Raw genomic sequence first — 13,912 nt, 5'->3', positions numbered from 1 at the left:
CTCCAGTGACTTCAGTGACAGTAGCCAGCACAAACCCTTTGGCCGTTCTGGGTCTGATGGGTTTGTGTCAGGTGTTTTCCATTTGCATGCTCCTGAGGGCTGGAGAAGCCAAGCGCATTTCATACATTTACTAGACATTGAATATCTTTGTGATAAAAATTAAAATCATGGCCGGGCAGTGGTGGCGCACGCCTTTAATCCCAGCACTTGGGAGGCAGAGGCAGGCGGATCTCTGTGAGTTCGAGACCAGCCTGGTCTACAAGAGCTAGTTCCAGGACAGGCTCCAAAACCACAGAGAAACCCTGTCTCAAAAAACCAAAAAAAAAAAAAAAAAAGTAAAAAAAAATTAAAATCATGGACCTTGAGCATACTTACTGGGCAAGCCCTCTATCCCGAGCTTGACCCCTAGCCCTGGCTATCCTCTTCCACAGATCTTTCAAATTTTTTTTATTGAGTTGTAGAATTGATTCTTGGTTACAGTTTAATGCTCGGGTCCTGTCCTTTTAGTGACACAGGTGTTTCCGAGTAGCCATTGCCCGCCAGGCTCTGCTCCAGCTGCAGCCCATACCTTCTACTCTGACCTTTTAACCAGGCACAGGATATTTCCCAATGTCTCTTGTGGCTTCTCCTTTGACCTATTGGTTATTTGAAAATCCATTGCTTAACTTTTAAACACTCAAGGGGTTCCAATACTGCTGTTTGCTGTGGATTTCTGATTCATGTCCGTGGTGGCTGGGGACATGCGTTGTATGATTTTAGTCCTTCGCTTTTGTATATGTATATATGCGTGTTCACGTGTGTTGGTGTGTATGTATGTATGTATGGGTGTGCATGCACATGTGTAGGCAAGATTTGTCTAGCCTATCTAGACAGTTTGGAATCCCATGTTTCTGTCCCCCACATGCTGTGATTACAGGCAGGCACCATGCCCTCCCTGACATTTCCATGGGGGCTTGGTGTCTGTATTCCAGCCTTCAGGCTTCCAAGGTGACCACATCTGCCTACTGAGTCCTCTCCCTGGCCCTAATTTTAATCTTTAACATTTACCAAGCATTGCCTTTGAAAGGCAGATGGGTGGATGTTTATGGAGACAGTTAAACATGTTTTTAATTTTAATGAGTTTCAGAAGGTCCCCTCCCCCAATATTTTATGATCTGAGTATCTCCATTGGATTCAGACTCTAAAGAGCTCTTAGCTGAGCCCATTGGCCTCCTGTATGTTCTGCAAACATCTAATGAAGAATATCAGATGTTCTTGACTCTCCTTTCATTCCTAATTGTGTCCCTTCAGCTCAGGGTAACTGTAGTGGCATTTCATTTGTATTTTAATAAATAAAGCTGGCCCGAGGATCAGAAAAGTAAAACAGCCTCACTGGACAGCCTTACAGACCAGGCAGCAATGACACACACCTTTAATCCCTGTAGCCACACTAGCTTGCCATGGAAACCAGGTGGTAGTGATGCACACCCCTAATCCCAGAATTAGAGAGGATTATAAAATGGGAGGAGACGGCTCTCAGTGTTAGTCCAATTCTGAGATTTTCTGGAGGCAGGATCACCATTTTCGAATGGAGGTCAAGATAAGAGCTAGTGGCTGTTTGCTTTGCTTTTCTGTTCTTCAGGCTGAACCCTAATGTCTGTCTCTGAGCTTTTTATTTATTGTGCTTCAGGCAACCCCAGAAAACATTTGTGGTTTCTAGAGTGCAATCTGCCAGGGTTAGTCCTGGTGCTCAGTCCATGCTCACACATCCTAAATGCACCCAGGGGAAAACACAGCTGCAAGCTCAGCTCTCCTTTCAACTCTCTCCTGGTTGCAGAGCTTTGGCTCATCCAGGCTGCATTGCCTCAGTGCCCCTTCCACAGACTTAGGAAAGCATTTTGTGCAGTTTATCCAGGTCTTCAAGTTGATGTCAGGACAACGCTTCCACTGCATTCAGAAAACTTTGTGCTGATTAGTATTAGTATTGGTTTTCCGAGACAGGATTTTTCTGTTTAACAGTACTGGCTGTCCTGGAACCAGCTTTGTAGACTAGGCTGGTCTCGAACTCATGAGATCCACCTGCCTCTGCCTCCCAAGTACTGGGATAAAAGGCTTGTGCCACTACCTCCCAGCTGTGCTGATTATTTTAATTAGTTACGTGGTAAATTATGGCTGTGGGAATTGAACCTGAAGGTTTGTGGAAGCTAGGCAATACTCTATCCATGCTCTCGTTTTACTTTTTTTTTTTTTTTTAATTCTTCACCCCCTCTCTTTTTCTCATTCGTTTTTCTTTCTTCCTCTTTTTAAGTTTGAGGCATCATTATGTTGCCTCGGTTTGTCTTCTATAGCTCAGTCAGGCTTTGTATTTGTGATCCTCCTGCTTCAGCTGCCCTTCTGAGGAGCAGTGATAACAGGCCTGCAGCAACAGGCTTGGCTGTCCAAATATTTTTTTATAATAGTGTACTTCGCAGTGTATTTTGTCACATTCATTTGCTGTATGGCTTCAGTGTTCCTACAAATTTTTATTTTTTGCTAGAATATTACCTGCCAAAGTATTTTAAAGGAGGATCTGTGGTTAAACTGATCCACGTAGATACACACAGACACAGACACACACACTATCTTTCTCTCCTGGTTTGCTGTTCTTTTCTTTTGGAACTTAAAAATACTGTTTTTTTCTTCATGATATTCACAATAGCCTCAAATTAGAAACAACAGAAATGTCTATCAATAGTAGGACAAATACTTTGATATAATCCTGTAATCGCGTATTATATAAAGAGAGCTTAAACTGTGGACGATTTCTATCCAGGAAACATTTGGTAATGTCTATGGGATTTTGTGACTATGCCAACTTATGGGTAGGAAGAATTGGTGTTGGCATCTGGCTGGCAGGAATTAGGATGCTGATAAAGACTCTATGATCCTTCAGTAACCAGGTCCCAATGTGTGGGAATTGGCCCCAATGTGCCTTGAGATAAAGGGGTTGTGTGGAGTGCAAGTTACTGGGGACTTGAAACAGAAGTGTGGTTCTGGGTAGCAGCACCATGTGTATTCCAAAGATTGAGTCACAAGACAGGGTCTTGTCAAGCGGTCAGGAGAAAATCAACTTTGTCCAAGCTTGAGTGTACCTGGTTTATCTTAACCTAACATCAACAAGCCAGGCAGTGGGCCTGTGAGATGGGTCAGTGGATTGAAGTCCTAGTCAACAGACCTGACAACCTGAGCTCGGCCATGGATCCCACAAGGCAGCAGAAATGAACTGAGTCCTGAGAGTTATTTTCTGAGCTCCACATGTCAGGGCACATGTGCACCTGCACACACACACACCCACTAGCCCCACACCCTCAAGCACAGTTTCCAGAGCCAACGACCAGTTGTAAAGCTACACAGGCCATTCTAACATTTTCTTCTCTTTATATTTGACTGGGAAACTATACTGGAAAAACTATTCAGGGACTCTGGGCAGTCATGGTGATTATAATACAAGATGGCAATACTCATGTCAAAGAGAATCCATCCACCTATCCTGTGCAGGCAACAGCACCTATCCTATAATATCAATAGTACTGAGACTGGGAAATCTTGAAAATGAGAAAAAAAATGATGGATTGTTGCATATGAACCTCACACCCCACAATGTTAAGCAAAAGATGCCAGGTACAAAAAGAATAATTTGTACAATGTGTGAAGATTGTATTAAGTTATGCTATATTGTATGAAATGTGACTTGCAGGCTGTACCTTGTTTATGGTGACTCCATATTATAAGCAACATTTGCCTCAATTTGAGTTCAAACACTTTATGCACATAAGACACCACATTGGTCCAACATTACCTGTGAGGCACAGACTGAGAACTTATTCCCCTGCAAAGAAAAAGTACCACCTACACGCTTCCAGGGTGAATTCAGACATATTTCGTCCATCATGGTAGAGGGGCATGGCGGTAGGAGCAAGAGTCTGCTGGTTATGTTTCATCTGTAGCAAGAAGCAGAGTGATGGAGGCTTGTACTCAGTTCACTAACTCCTTTTTGATTTATTTCAGGATTCCAGCTCAGGAATGGTATGAGCACATTTAGATAGATCTTCCCACCTTAGTTAACCTGACTAGAGAATCCCTCGAAGACATGCCCAGAGATGTGTTTCCTTGGAGATTCTAAATCCCAACAAGTTGGCAATCAAGAGGACCATCACAGAACGTATGAGCACATGGATAGACTAGAACCATATTTGCAAGACTGGGATGGAGAACCCATCAGGCCTACTAGACAGAGGGCGTGTACAGCACCTTGCCTGGAAGACACCTAGCACCATGATGCTGATGACCCCGGTGACCTGTCATCTGACCACCCAGCATGTGTCCAAGAACCAACAGGGGAAACCTCTAGACTGCCTTTGGACACTGCCTGACATGGCCTACTCAAGTTGCCAGTCACCCATCCATTTGCCCATCATCCAGCCCAGTCCAGGTCTGTATCTCACCTTCACGGTCCAGAATATCTGCAGCTCAACTCAAGCCTGGGTCTCAGTGGACCTGCACTCCTTGAGCAGCTCTTGAGCGCCAACCCTCGACAGTTACTCTCTCTGCATCTCTATCAGCTCTCTGGCTCTAGTAAGACCTTTCAAACTCTTCAGACTCTGCAGCCTCTGTAACAGTTCTGTCACCACCCTGTAACATGACTAGTAATTAAGAGTGGAATAAAAAAACTTGCATCTGTAACCTGTGTTCTCGATATCCAGCTGTCAAAGGGACATTGGGACTTCTTGGCAAATTACACCCAACAACGCCTATGTAGCTAGCGAATGTGTTGCTATTAGTAACGATTGACATTTCAGAAGACATAAACCTGTCTATGATTCTGGCAGAGCATGCTCATGACAAATGTGTATCTGTTTATACAAAATCCCAAACCAGAAAAACCCAGTTTACAGAATGAGAGGCGGATAGGCTTACTTTTAGCGGGAATCAGGATACTGTCAGCACTTTGCTTTAATAAGAACCTAATACATTCTCTCTCTCTCTCTCTCTCTCTCTCTCTCTGCTGGCTAGTTTTATATTAACTTGACACAAGCTAAAGTCATCTGAGTGAAGGGAACTTCAATTAAGAAAATGCCTCCAACTAGGCAATAGTGGCACACACCTTTAATCCTGATACTTGGGAGGCAGAGACAGATTGATCTCTGAGTTGGAGGCCAGTCTGATCTACAGAGTGAATTCCAGGACAGTCAGAGCTACACAGAGAAACCCTATATTGAAACAACAACAACAAAACAATAACAAAAGAAAACAAAAATGTCTCCATAAGATCAGGTTGTAGGCAATCCTGTAGAGTCTTTTCTTAATTAGTAATTGATGGGGGAGGACCCAGTCCATTATGGGTGGGGCCATCCATGGATGGGTGGTCCTGGATTCTATAAGCATGCAAATTGAGCAAGCCATGGGGAGCAAGCCTGAAAGCAGCACTCCTCCACGGCATCTGCCTCAGTTCCTGCTTCCAGGATCCTGTCCTCTGTGAGTTTCTGCCCTCACCGCTTTTGTTGATGAACTGTGATGTGGAACTACAAGAGAAGTAAACCCTTTGCTTCCCAAGTGTCTTTTGGTCATGGAGTTTCATCACAGTAATAGTAACCCAAACTAAGACACTCTCCATATCTATTTCCTCTTTCTCCTTCTTTTAAAAACTGTTTATCCATTCCTCTACAATGACATCATTAGCCAAAATTATACTATGTCATTTACCCAAAGTATCTCTATATAATTTTTAAATTTCTACATATGTAACTTCTCTTAAAATTCCTACTTTTGTATTAATATAAGCTCATATTTTAAAAAATAAAGATGGTTGGTTGCATAGTCCTCAAAAAAAAAAAACTATTTTTGACTCTTGCCAGCGAAGCAGGTAGGCTGACTCCAGATCTTCATGTCTCCCTCTGCTCCTCCAGATCCAATCCCTAATTTTTTTTTGAGGTTTAATAAAACCTGAAGAAAATTTCGCTTCTCTTCCCCACTGGGAGCTGACCTATCTTCCTCAAAGCAATCCACATTTAAAAGCAACCCAAGCTACAACTGCAGTGGTAACATTCCAAGGGATGGACCATGGTGGCCACCTGGCTGAATTGGGGGTGAGAGATCAGGATTCCTCACTGGAACATTTTTCTCAAGACAGTGGGCAAACCTGATCTCCAGCCAGGCCCCAAAGTCCCCTGATTCCCAATCATTCTCAGGCCTGCTGGGAAGAGCTCACTGGCCCTCCACACTCCAGTTCTGCATTCTGCTTTTTGTTGGACCTCTAAACAAGACATTGTGTTTAAAACACGTACGTAGGCTTGGGATAGAGAAGAAAAAGAGTAAAGAGACAGTAAATGTAATATAGAAGAGTACAGACTGTCATAGATTAAAGGAGTAAAGATAATAAATGAATATTAAGCTTGTGGAAAAGGTAATAGAATAAAAATAACAAGCTACATAAAGATGGAATATACACAGAGAGTCTAGATTATGTATATCATTCTGTTTTCTTTGAATTTTTTGACTGTCAATGAGCTAAGTACAAAGAGACATTTTATTGTATGGGCTGCTAAGCTAAACAAACATATATATATTTTAAAAGTACTATGACTTCAATCGTTGGGTCTAAGGATTTGTTGCTTTGGAAAAGAGGTTCTTCTTTTGTTTCTACAGAGGATGAAAACCTGTGAAATCCTTCCAGATTAATGTGGTTTGATGGATCAGGAACCCCTGAAAGGTCTCCATGAATCCCCAACTACTTTGCCCAACAAAAAGCTGGAAGCAGTTTGGAGAGAACTAAACCCAAATTCCCTAATGATTGTTTATAAATGTCTGTTTACATTTAAAGGGGTACATGCTATAGAGATGAATAATTTGCATTGGTGTGGATCTTGGTCTATTGATAAAAATTTTAGGCCAATTTTGTTTATATATATATATTTCTGTTCTTGATTAAAGTATTGTGTTTGTGCAGCTCATTTAAAAATGTAATGTATAATTAAGAAATATAGGTTAATAGATAATCATCTAAAATAGTCAAGCTTCTGGTCATGTTAGTTAGGTTTTCTAGATGTATAGAGATATATTTCAGATGGATAGATATTCTTCAAATCTTTCAGAGACCTTCAGAATATGGCATTTAAAATGTTTTAAGAACTTAGGACTTTTCATGACAGTGAGACACATCTGCTCCTGGCAACACCGAGGATGATGGGCATCAAAGAGGCTCCTCATGGAGTTAGCCATTTGGGCAAGAAACTGCTCTTGCCTGGACTGCTTAATGGTATGCTGTATGAACTAGACATGGAGGACCAGGAAAAATGACTACTGAAATTGCCTAAAGGTGAGACAGTCCTTTGGGATTTCTGCTTCATGAAACAGTCTGCCAGACATTCTGCAGGACACAGAAGAAAGCAACTGTGATAGACTTTGCCATTACAAGGCAGAACAGATCTTTGGACTTCCTGATTCATAGAAAAGTATGCTGGATACTATGGGCCTTAGGCTGAAGATTGGATGCCCTCATGTTACAGAAAAACTTTGGATGACTGTCCAGGAAGCAAGATGTCTCTGTAAATTCTAGAGTTTTGGAAGTTGCTTACAATGTACTTCCTGTTAACTTAGGTAATATTATATCCTTCTGGAGTCTTTGATGGAGTTGAAGAATAGATATAATTATAGTTTTCCTTAGTTATGGTAAAAGACAAGGTAGATATAAATATTATAACTGTAATTATTGCTTGATACCTGTTTTGTTATATGTAATTTTACTATGTTAAAGTTAAAACTTTCCTTTTTATTTAAACAGAAAAGGGAAAATGGTATGGGAAGTCCTTCTATCTGTGTGTTGCTTTCATTGGTTAATAAAGAAACTGCTTTTGGTCAATGGCTTAGCAGAGTAAAGCCAGGCTAAAAGAGAAATACATAGAGTAGGCGGAGTAAGAGAAACACCATGTAGCCCTGCCAGAGACAGATGCGGGGAACGGAACTTTACCTGGTAAGCCACAGCCATATGGCAATACACAGATTAGTGGAAATGGGTTAGTTTAGGATATAAGAGTTAGCCGAATAAGCTATTGGCCAAACAGTATTGCAAATAATATAGTTTCTGAGTGATTATTTTGTGGTCTGGGCAGCCGGGAATGAACAAGCAGCCTTGCCTACAGGAGATATCACTATGCCCAATTTCAAGTTGTACAATAAAGGTATAGTAATAAAAACAGCATGATATTGACTCAAAACCAGATGTATTGATTGATGCAATCAAATTGAACACTGGGACATAAATCCACATATTTATGGACACCTGAGTTTTTGATAAAGAAACCAGAAACACACACTGGAAAAAAGACAGCATCTTCAACAAACGGTTGAACTAGATGCAGCTATAAAAATTCAAATAGGTCCATATTTAGCACTTTGCAGAAAACTTAAGTCTAGATGTTTTATCAAAGACCTCAAATAAGATACACTGAGCCTGATACAAGAGAAAGTGGGGAAGAGCCTTGAACTCCTTAACAGAGGAGACGACTTTCTGAACAGAACACCGGTAGCACAGTCGTTGACACTAAGATCAACAATTGGTAAATGAGACCTTGGAAACTGAAGCTTCTGCAAGGCAAAGAATGTCATTATTCAAAGTGGTAGCCTACAGAATGGAAAAAGATTTTTTTTTTTTTACCAACTCTATATCTAATAGAGGGCTAAAATCCAAATTATATAAAGAATTCAAAAAAGTAGATATTAAGAAAACAAATAACCCAAATTTAAGAAATGGGGTATAGAGCTAAACAGAGAATTCTCAATAGAAGAAACTGAAATGGCTGAGGGATAATTAAGGAAATGTTCAACATCTTTAGCTATTAGGGAAATACAAGCCAAAAATACTTCGAGATTTTTATCTTGCAGTTTTCATAATGGCTAAGATCAATAAAACAAGTGACAGCTTATGCTGGTGAGGATGTGGATTAAGGGGAATACCCATCCATTGTCAGTAGGAGTGTGGTGATTCCTTAGGAAGATGAGAATCAATCATCTCAAGATCTAACTACACCATTCGAGCATATACCACAGAGACATTTGCTTAACCATGTTCACTACTGCTCTATTAATAATTGCCAGAAATTGAAACAACCTAGATGTTCCTCAATAGAAGCATGGATAAAGACAATGTGGTACATGTATACAATGGAGTATTACTCAGCTGTTGAAAGAAAATAACAGGAAATTTTCAGATAAATGAAACTAGAAAAAAAAATCATTCTTAGTGAGGTTATCCAGACTCGAAAGTACAAATATGGTATGTATTTGCTTATATGTGGCTATTAGCTATTAAGACAACAATAACCAAGCTGCAATTCATAGAACCCACAGATTAGGTATAGCTTAAGGGATTAGGGGGTACAGATTGTTAGAAAAGGAAAATAGAATAGATAGCTATGGATGGATGGAGGTGTGGAATGGGAGGATCAAGTGAGCAGAGAGGGGAGAAGGGGACAAAGGAGGGAACACATGGAAAGACAGCTAAAATTAAGGGTCATTTGAGGGTCATATGGGACCTTAATACAGTAGAAGCTTCCTAAAAATATGTATATATATATATATATATATATATATATGAAGGCAATCTAAATGAAAAAGCCAAATAATGGGGGAGACAGAGCCCCACTGGCCATCTCTTGTTACCAAATGGATCTTCTAGTAGTGGGATTGGGTTATATCTAATTGAATTGTTGGCCAAAGATCACATGGAATCCCCAAACTACCCAGACTGTTGCCAAGACTACAGTTGTTCTCCACAAATTGCAGCAAGGCCCCCTTGCTGAAGACAAGACCTACACATCTCATTGAACATGGAAAAGTCAAACTGGTGCCTACAGAGAGCCTTCACTCCTATGTTCTAGTGTCTTTAGTACAGGAAGGTACTCTGGATGCTGCCAAAAGACAAGGGCACATACCAAGCCAGCCACATTCTCTTTGGTCTATAATGTGTCCTATCTGCAAGATACGCTAGCGCAGTGGTGGTACAAAGCTTGTGGGTGTCACCAACCAGCATCTGATTTGACTTAAGCCCCGCTCCACAAGATAGAACCCATACCTGAAACTGTTTGGGTGACCAAGAACAGAGACTAGATAGTCCTATACCAAAGACTTAGGGCAAAACCAAATACTACTGGTCACAAAACAAACACATTAAAAAAACAAACAAACAGTAGTAGCCCGGTGGTGGTGGTGGTGCATGCCTTTAATCCCAGCACTCAGGAGGCAGAGGCAGGCGGATCTCTGTGAGTTTGAGGCCAGCCTGGTCTACAGAGTGAATTTCAGGACAACTAGGACAAATATACAACTCTGTTATACAGAGAAAGCTTGTTTCAAAAAACAAAAACAAAACCCAAAACCAAAAAACACAAGTCCAGTATCAATAAAATGACTCTTAATGACATTCTGCTCTACTCACAGATCAATGCCCTCCCTGCTCAGCCACTATCAGAGAAGCTTCCTCCTAGCAGCAGATGGAGACCCACAGCCAGAGAAGATGGAGAGAGAGAGGGGGGAGAGAGAGGGGGGGAGAGAGAGAGAGAGAGAGAGAGAGAGAGAGAGAGAGAGAGAGAGAGAGAGAGAGACTTAGAGGACTCAGGGAACCCTGAAGAAAACAAGGCAGAAAGAGTGTAAGAGCCAGAGAGGATGGAGGACACCAAGGGAACAAGACCCTATAAAACAACATGACAGAAGCTCAAATGGACTCACAGAGATTGAACGCACAGGCAGCATGCACAGGCCTGCATGAGTCTGTGTCAGGTCCTCTGTGTGTGTCTGTGTGTGTGTGTGTGTGTGTGTATTATGGCATCCAGTTTAGTGTTTTTAATGGGGTTCCTGGGTGTGTGAATTGAGTATCTGATTCTTGTGCCTTCTCTCTCTTGGTCTCTTTTCCTTCTGTTTGTTTTGTTTGACTCTGATGTGATAGTTTTTATTATATTGTATTTTACTTGGTTATATTTTATTATTAACCCTTAGAAGCCTATTTGTTTTCTACTTAGAGACAGAAAGGGCCTAGATCTGGATGGGAGGAAAGGTGGGGGAGGAAATGGGAAGGGTAGAGAGAGGGGAAACTGTAACTAGGGTATACTATGTGAGGAAAAGATCTATTTTAAATAAAAGGAAAAATAAATAAAAACATTTATTTTATTTCATGTGTATGCGCACCACATCAGACATCAGAAGAGGGTGTCAGATTCCCTGGAACTGGAGTTGGTGATTGCGACCACTGTGTGGCTCCTGGGAGCTGAACTCAGGTCCTCTGGAAGAACAAATGCTCTTAACCGATAACTAGAAAAGGGCGGAAGGATGATGTGACAGCGGCCATATTTTCATTCTCTGTATGGGACATAGGGACAAAGTGGCTTCACATTATGAAAGCAGAGAGTCTACGGTTGCTGTAATCATCCTGATAGGACAGAAGATTCGCTCAAGCAGGGGTTCTCAACCTTCCTAATGCTGCGGCTCCAGAGGGGTCAGGGTTGCTCTGAAGAAAGGTACTGTACCTACCTCTCCAGTCAGCTATCACCCTAGTGAGACAATGAACCCAAAGATTATCCTGTGACTAGGAATCCCGTGGTGGGGTAGGGAAAGGCTAAAGTGCTGGTGCCAGTCAGAGGCGGGGGGGGGGGGGGGGGGCAGGTTCTGCCTCCCACGGTCCTAACAATTTAAGCAAGCATAGGCAGGACTTCATCCCCCCCCCCCCCCCCCCCCCCCCCGCCTCTCCGCACCACCCTCGCCCCCGGCCAAAACCTGAAATATTGCTACAGGAAAGGAAAGCAGTGACCAAGTCTCTTTCTCTTCTTTCTTTGATCTAACTGTAAACAAGTCCAATTTCCTTTATCAATTCGTCTCCCAGTTTCTCTTCACACACAGTGATTTGTGAACGGAAGTGCCCCTATCATGCTACTGCGACACGGTCTGGCCATCACTAGTGGGCAGCTGGTGTTCTGTTGGGACGGGAGGTCGGAGTGTTACTCCCTGGGTGACAGAGAGAGGAATGGAGGCGGCTTAGCAAGCAGCTCTGGCATCCTTGTCTCCTCTACCCACCCCTACCCATGTTAGCCTTCTCTCCTCTACCCACCCCAACCTCAGAATGCCTGCTAGCATCAGTATCCTGTTATTCTGGCCAGAAAGATGGAGTAAGAGAGTAATTGCCCAACTCAACCAGTGCCAGGTCCTGGTGCCATGGACCAGGCTGGTTGAGAAAAGCATGACCATTGTGGAGGAAGAGTCATAGGTTACTCCACTCCAAGCACAGTGTATGAAATTTTAGTCCTGCTCAGACAGAAGACAGCCTCTTGCAAGTCACTCTCTGGACAAGTTCACCAAGTCCCTGGGGACAGGCGAGAACCAGGCCAGCACCTTGAGCCAAGAGTTCCTCTTGAGAAAGCTCTTAGACTTTCATTGGGCAGAGCTGTTCACTCTTCAGCTGCTGAGCTTGAAGTAAGGAGTCCTGACTATTCGAACAGCTAATGAAAATTCTGGAATGAAACTCATTGCTTTAGATGCTGGCTTAAAATTATTAATAATAAAAGACTGTCGTAGTGCTGAGATAATATGTAGATAAAGGGATTTCATGGGCATGCCACAGATTTCTCTTTCCTTATTGGTTCTTCCCTGGGCCCCAGACTCTAAGTGTCCTGAAAAAGAAACACTGCATGCTAGGAAGAATCATGGAAAGGTTTCTGCCCTCACAATGCCGGTGGGAGGAGAAGGGGCATCCCTCTCCCCCAGCCACCTCAGTGGGGAATACCAAGGTCTCAGAACCAGTGGGGTGACTCCAGGCAGGCACCAGAGCTGATGAAAATGGCAGGGCAGTCCAGAGGCCTGAAGGGGTAGACAAAACCCCTCATCCTAAGGCTCCAGCTCTGGTCCTGCCTTCTAGCACCATCTCCAAGGCCTCCTTTTCCTGACCACCTGGCTCCAGGCTCACACCTTGATCCGCTGCTTCAGGGAGAACCTTTAAAACGCTGCTCTGTTCGCATCATCCAGGGACTCCCTACTGTTGGAACCAGCATTAGCATGACCAGTTTTCAAATAGACCGCTTGCTGGCCTGATTCACATAGAAGTGTTGCTATGTGAAATAGGTTAGATTTTCAAACGCTATGCATGTTAAGGCATTTGAGACATCGTAGTTGACATGTTGTGTGGGATAGTCTTAACAGACACAATTTTTAACTATGTTTGCATTGAGGTATAACATATATTTGGTAAAGTACCCAAGTCCTAAGTGTAGAGGCTTGATGAATTTTTAATATATGCACACTCTCATTTAACTGCCACCCACATCAAGATATATATATGTGTATGTGTGTGTGTGTGTGTGTGTGTATCAATCACATTAGGGGTTAGAGAGATGGCTCAGTGGTTAAGAGCATTGACTGCTCTTCCAGAGGACCTGGATTCAGTTTCCGGCTTCCATATGGTGTCTCAACAATTGTCTGTAACTCCATTCCCAGAGGACCTCACACCCTCTTCTGGCCTTTGCAGGTACTGTGTGCACGTGCGCAGACATACATTTGGACAAAACTCATAAGCAGAAAATGAAAATAAAATGCCAAAACATTTTAAAAACATATATACCATGGGATCAAACTGGACCCTCTGAATGTGGCTTACAACTGGGGCAGACTGAGAAGCCAATGGTAACGGCACTGGGATTTGTCTCTACTGCGTGTACTGGCTTTTTGGGATCCTATTCTATTTGGATGCATACCTTCCTAAGCCTGAATGGAGGGGGGAGGGCCTTGGACTTCCCACAGGGCAGGGTGCCTTGCTCTCTCTCAGTACTGGAGGGGGGGGAGAAAGACGTGTGGGGGAGTGAGAGGGACGTGGGAGGAGGGGAGGTAGTAGAAATTTTGATTGGTATTATTTATAAAGTAA

This window comes from Chionomys nivalis, chromosome 7, assembly GCF_950005125.1.
Source record: "Chionomys nivalis chromosome 7, mChiNiv1.1, whole genome shotgun sequence".
Taxonomy (NCBI): Eukaryota; Metazoa; Chordata; class Mammalia; order Rodentia; family Cricetidae; genus Chionomys; species Chionomys nivalis.
This window is presented reverse-complemented; position numbering follows the sequence as displayed.